The sequence below is a fragment of the Peromyscus eremicus genome, chromosome X (assembly GCF_949786415.1).
Source record: "Peromyscus eremicus chromosome X, PerEre_H2_v1, whole genome shotgun sequence".
In the NCBI taxonomy this organism is placed as follows: Eukaryota; Metazoa; Chordata; class Mammalia; order Rodentia; family Cricetidae; genus Peromyscus; species Peromyscus eremicus.
In genome coordinates, this window is record NC_081439.1 from 131,289,807 (window position 1) to 131,296,886 (window position 7,080).

Genomic DNA, 7,080 nt, shown 5'->3' on the forward strand with positions numbered 1-7,080 from the left:
CAGCAAGTGTCTTTACCCAGTGAGCCATCTCACTGGTCTGACTTTCCTTTTTAAACTTAATAATGTTTGTTGGACCTGGTTTTATATCAACATTAATTTCTTATTTTCATCAATGTGCATCTAGTGTTTCTTTATCTCATCACACATATATAAATAGATCTGTAGAATTAACTCCTTGGTATAGAATAGCAGAGTCAAAAGGATACACATTTGTAACTTTGTTTCAATAAGAAAATGTCCTCAAATTACCTCCAGAGAAGTTGTGCCCATTCCAACTCTTAGAACAGTGCAAGGCAGTATCTGTTGGGCACACACTCCTGCTGGTTCATTATGCTGTCAAACATTGCTGCTTTAACCAAACTGATAAAAATGAGTGTCTCACTTCAGCCTGAATTTTGTTTTCTAACTTAGAAGTCACATTTTTTTCTTTCTTGTGAACTATCTTTGTAGCCTTTGCTCATCTTGCTATTGCACTATTGTATTTTTCTTACTATTTAGTAGGATTACTAGTCCTGTTATCTTTAATATGAGTTATAAGTAATTGTTCTAGTTGACCATTTGCCTTGAACTTTGGTAATGACAAGTTTTGCATTGATGAAACTTTCTCTTTGTTTGCACTGAATTGATAGAAGTTATTTTGGCTTCTAAGATCTATGCTATATTCTAAAAGGTCTTTATTCCTCAACATAATATTTTAAATTCACCATAGTTGCTTGTAGTGTTTTTATGGCTTCTTTTTTATCTTTAAATTTGGTCTACCCAAGGTTTAGTGGGAAGTGTTGTAAATTTGTCTTTTCCCAGATAGCCACCATGTCTTAAATAATTTATTTTCCCTCAGGGAACTGAAGCAGCATTTTTCATATAATAAATAGATTATTTGTATTTTGGAATTTTTCTGATTTTCTAGTTTTTCTTACTGTTCTATGCTGTGGGATGGTCTGTATGTCAAATCTGTTGCTCTGATTGGCCAATAAATAAAATACTGAATGGCCAGTGGCCAGGCAGGAAGTATAGGCGGGACAAGGAGAGAGGAGAGTTCTGGGAAGTAGAAAGCTGAGTCAGAGAGACACTGCCAGCCGCCACCATGACAAGCACCGTGTGAAGATGCCGGTAAGCCACGAGCCATGTGGCAAGGTATAGATTTATAGAAATGGATTAGTTTAAGATATAAGAACAGTTAGTAAGAAGCCTGCTACAGTCATACAGTTTGTAAGCAATATAAGTCTCTGTGTTTACTTGGTTGGGTCTGAGTGGCTGTGGGACTGGCAGGTGACAGAGATTTGTCCTGACCATGGGCCAGGCAGGAAAACTCTAGCTACATTCCTTCTCTAAACCCGAACATATTTCTAAAATAAAAGGTTAAAAGATTCTTTTGTCCCATATCAAAAGAGTCCTCTGGTGTGGGACAGAGAAAAACCAATATTTTTATTTAAAACAGGTTGATTATAAATACAATCTCTTTCTAAAGAAAAAGGGATATGATATAGATATATAGGATATAGATATGATAGGATAAAAGGGTAGATTAATGAACCTACTATTAAAAAACAACAACTTGTTTAAAATGTTTTACATTGGTATAGATTTTAGTCTATGTTTAAAATGTTTTACATTGGTATAGATTTTAGTTTATTGATGCAAGTTTAAACTTAATTTTGTTATACTGTATATATATTTCTATTCTCATTTGAGGTATTTATGTAACTCATTTAGATTGTAGTGGATAATTAAAAATACAGATTAATAATTAGTCTTCTATGATAGTCAAACTTGTACCATGTTAGTTAAGTTTTCTAGGTATACATAGATATATTTCAGATAGACAGGTAATCTTTAAACACTTCAAAGACCTACAGAATATGGCATTTAAAATATTTTTAAAAATTTAGACTTTCTGGATAGTAAGACATATCTGCTCCTGGCAGCACCAATTTACTTCAGAGAAGAGGATGGGCATTGAAGACACTCTATATGGAGTTTATCTTCGCCTTGGCAAAAATAGCCATTTGGGCAAAAAACTGTTCTTGCCTAGACTACTTGTTCAACTGAACATGCAGGACCCATGGAAAGGTGACCACTGAACTTTGCTTGGCAAAATGGTCCTTCAGGTTTCTGCTTCGCAGAGGAAACTGCCAGACATTCTGCAGGACACAGAGAAAAATGACTGAGAGACACTAGACCTGTGGGATGAAGACAGATGCCCCAACTTTACAAAGGAACATTAGGTGACTGTCCAGGCTGCCAGCTGTCTCTGTCTACCCTGCAAGACTCCCGAAAGTTGCTTGCATCCTTCTCCCATTTCTCAGGTAGTATTATATCCTTCTGAGGTCTTTGATATAGTTGAAGCTAGATACAATTTTCCTTAGTTATGATAAAAGATAAGTTAGATATGAAACCTTAGACTCACAAATATAAGATAGATAGGATATCTTCTTTAATTTTGCCAAATAAACTAGTTATTATAAATAGAGTAGATATTATAACTGTAATTCTTGCTTGATAATTGTTTTGTTATACGTAATTTTACTATGTGAAAGTTAAAACCTTCCTTTTCGAAAAAGAAGAAAAGGGGAAGTGCTGTGGATATTGCTCTGTATAAATAAACACTGATTGGCCAGTAGCCAGACAGGAAGTAAAGGTGGGACTAACAGAGAGGAGAATTAAGGGAACAGAAAGACAAAGGAGGAGACCGCCTGGAGCTGCCACCAGGACAAGGAAGATGTAAGGTACCAATAAGCCATGAGCCACGTGGCAAAGTATAGATTAATAAAAATGGGCTAAATATAAGAGTGAGAGCTAGACAATGATAGGCCTGAGCTAATGGCCAAGCAGTTTAAATAATATAAGCATCTGTATGTTTATTTTATAAGTGGGCTCTGGGACTAGCGGGACTTGGCAGGACCTGGAGAGAAAACTCTCGAGCTACAGTTCTATCACTGTATTCATGTATTATTATAAAATTGTTTTTGTAATTGTAAATTTATTATGTTTTAAAACCTGGCGAGTCCCAGAAAAGAGTGGGGGAAGTTGGGAATGAAGTTTCCACCTCTAGCTGAGGAGATATTGGCAATTGATACCTGCTTGGAGATAGAGAGTCAGTTTTCTTTAAGAGTGTGGCCCCTGGTAAGTGGATCATGCTCCAATGGAGGCCCATATATCCAAGAGTATATGGACAGCACAAATTAGACTTGATAGACAAAAAAAAAAAAGGACACAAATTTGGATGGATGGGGAAGGGGGAAATCTTGGAAGAGTTGAGGAGGAGTGAATATGATCAAAACACATTGTATATACTAGAACTAACATATATATGATGATAAAAATTACATATGTAATTTATAGATTGTTGTCAAAAATACTACATCTTTATGAAGATAAATTTTCCTGCCTAGGTGGGATCTGTGGGTGGTATGTAGAGTGAGTAGAAAATTTCTTAATAAAGAAAAATGAAAAAAAATTTCCTGCCTAAGAATATAATTAACATTTCTATTCATTTGGGACTTTTATGCAAGGCCACACCTCCTAGGCCTCCCCAGGACAACACTACCAACCGGAGACCAAGTGTTCAACTGCCAGAGCCTATGATTATTGTCATTCAAACTATCGCATGAAGGTTTTCTAGCTATCTTTTTTATGACGGTCAATATTCTTTGGCCAAAACCTCATAGGGCCATGCCTGTTTGTGAATACATTAGTCTTATTCTTCTTTGTAGTGAGGAAGTACACATACTATATGATCAATGAAGCAGCTCAGAAAGAATGTGTTAAGAGCTTATTAAAAGATTTGAACTTTGGATGGGTGATCTGGGGTAAAGTTCAGGGAAACTAAGGCCTGGTGAGTAGATATCTTAATATATCTTCTCTCTATAGCAGGCAGGCTATAGTTGTCACAGCTGTGGTTGGTAAAGTAGCAGCAGTCCTCCTTATCAGGCAGGCAGGCAGGCAGGAGGATAGTATTGTTTGGATTACACACTGACCTTGGTTTTTATCTGTGCATAGGCAAAATTACAAAGTGGCCTTGCTTTGTCTCATTTTCTCATGGTCTCATGGTAACCTTGTCTGAGGTTGGCATTCAGTGAGATCAATGAGGTCCAATAGAAAAACAACATGGCCTTGCTCTAAGTGCCTGGCCAGGTTCCAAATATTAGAGCCTCTTCTGTTTTTCCTTTCTCATGGGTTACAAGCCTATTTACACTGTGCTCACAGGCAATGTTCTGAATGACTTTAATCCTCTGAAACATGCTAAGACCTGCTTTAGGTTGCAGTATATGGCTGACTTTTTAATATTTCATGTATGTCTTCAGAGAATTGTGTAGTTCAGTGTGACTTCCATATATGTCCATTAGCACAGGATACCAATTGTTATTCAGATCATATCGTTACTGACATTTTGTCAATTGTGCCAATTCATTTGTTTTTACAAATGACTGAGGAAGATGTTTTAAAATCTTTGACTAATATGAATGAAATAGCCTTACTAAAAATGTTGACCCCATGCCTGAAAAACTCTCTGGATCCACCAAACAATTCAGAGACAATTGTTAAACTATCTAATAGGGCTGTGACCATCAACTTCCCAACATTCACAGTATAAATCATATTTTTCAACAAATAAATTGCAAGGGAGGAAAATAGCCCATAAAGTAGGATACTTGGAAACCTCAATGGCTTCTGATCCTAACAAACTATAAAGAAAAAATGAAAACAACAGATAATTTAAATACTGACTGGCTATTTGACCATGTTAAATAATTATTGCTGAGCCATAATAGCTCATTAGATACTTGCTACCAAATCTGACTATTTGAGATCAATCCCCAGGACACATAGAGTGAACGAAGAAAACCAATTCACAAAAATTGCCCTCTGACTTTTGCATTTGCTGTTGCATGCACATGCATGTGCACACACGATAGAGAGAGAGAGAGAGAGAGAGAGAGAGAGAGAGAGAGAGAGAGAGAGAGAGAGAGAGAGAATAGATAAATAGAAAACCATTTATGGCTTCTAGTTTAGTGTTTTTATAATATTCCTGAGTATAGGAATTAGTGGGTCTCTGTTTCTTGTGCCTACTATTGGGTTCTTTTCCTTCTGTTTGTTTTGCCCAATTTCCAATGTATTAGATTTTGTTTTATCTTATTGGATTATATTTTATTATTATCCCTAAGAAGCCTGTTTGTTTCCTAATGAGAGACAGAAAGGAAATGGATCTGGATGAGAAGTGAGGTGAGGAAGATCTAGGAGGAGGAGAGAGAGGGGAAACTATAGTCAGGATATATTACATGAGAAAAAATATATTTTCAATAAAAGAAAAAAATTATAAAATTAAAAAAAAATTATTGTAAATTCTTAATGTTTTGGTGGGATTGTGTGGGAGCCCACAAAGATTCCAATGTGTGGTTTGACTCAAGGTCAGAGAGTCAGAGTGTATGTTGCTCTCCAAGGCTACATAATAGGGTGCAAAGGCATGGTTACCAGGTGTCTTATACTTCAAGGCCTAATTACAAGATGCTTTGGCATGGGCATGGTTACCAGGTGTTTTGAAGGGTTTACACTTGGTTGTACATTATGCTTTGATCTTGAAAGGGGGAGGTCTTTTGCCTCGCCCCTTGCTGGTGTATAAAAAAGCCATTGGACATAAATTCAAGGCTACTGGATATTGAAGCTCTCCTGCATCTCTGCCTTTCTCTCTTCATCTACATCTATATTTCTTCCTATCATTTCTCAGTTCCTCACTCCCCACTTCAAAGGACCCTTCGACAGGTTGAGGCTGGACCCTAACACTGGGCCCTGAGAGGATTGTGGCTATATTATAAGAAAAAGTATTTAGGAGGAGGAGGGGGCTGCAGAGAAGACCCAGTGTTTGAGTGCTTCCTGCTCTTCCAGAGAACCTGAGTTTAGTTCCCAGCACCTGCATCAGGCAGTTCACAACCACCTGTAACCACAGTTTCAGGAGATCCAATACCATCTTTTAACCTCCACAGGCATATGCCTGCACACACCCACACATACACAGGGAAATAAAGAGACAGATAACTTTAAAAACAATTATTGTTCCATGGCCCTACAGAAGTCAGGATCTGAGTTGATGTCTGTGGCTGTGTGGATGACTGGGGTCTAGTCAGCCACCTGAGACCATGTTGGTGTCCCAGGGCCATGCTGCTGCTGGAGCCATACTAATCTGGGTGGTCTGTGCTGCCACCAGGACCATGATAATGTCCAGGGCCAAGCTGCTGCTGAGGGCCATGTCTGAGTCTGTGGTACTGCTGCAGCTGGGGTCTGTGTTGATGTCCAGGGCCCCTGTTACCACAAGGGGTCATAGGAACCATGTGTTTTGAAATCCAAGACCATGCTGAGCTAGCCCCACCCCTCACTGGCCCTGGGATAGCTGCCCCTGCCCCTGGCTAGATACTGCAGCAGGAGAGATGGCTCCTGCACTCATGAAAGATGGCCCCACTCCCCACCACAAGCATACACTTCATCTGGGCAGCACACTAGAGCTGACCCTGTTGGCAGTAGTGCAGGTGAGCCAGCCCTGAGGGCATGTGTACCAGGCTTTTTCTTTTGAGCCATCAACCAGCTCCCAAATCATGACACAGAGACTTACCATTAGTTTTGAATGTTCAGCCTAGTTTAGGCACATTTCTGGCTAGCTCTTTTAACTTAATTTAACTTGTTTCTATTTATCTACCTTTTGCCTCAGGGCGTATTACCTTTCTTACTTCTCTATATCTTACTTTCATTTCTTGTGTCTGGCTGTATGGTGTCTGCCTGGCTTCTTGCCCCAGGTGTGTCCTTCCTTCTCTCCTCTCATTCATCTTGAGCCTAGATTTCTCCCCCTATTTATTCTCTCTCCCTGCCAGCCCCAACTATCCTTTTCCTGCATAGCTATTGGCTATTTAGCTTTTTATTAGACCAATCAGGTGCCTTAGGCAGGCAAGGTGAAACAGATGCAACATATGGTTACATAATGAAACACACATCCTTACATTGTTAAACAAATACAGCATAAATAAAAGTAACACACTTTACACAGTTAAAGTAATATTCCACAGCATAAACAAATGTAACATATCTTTACCT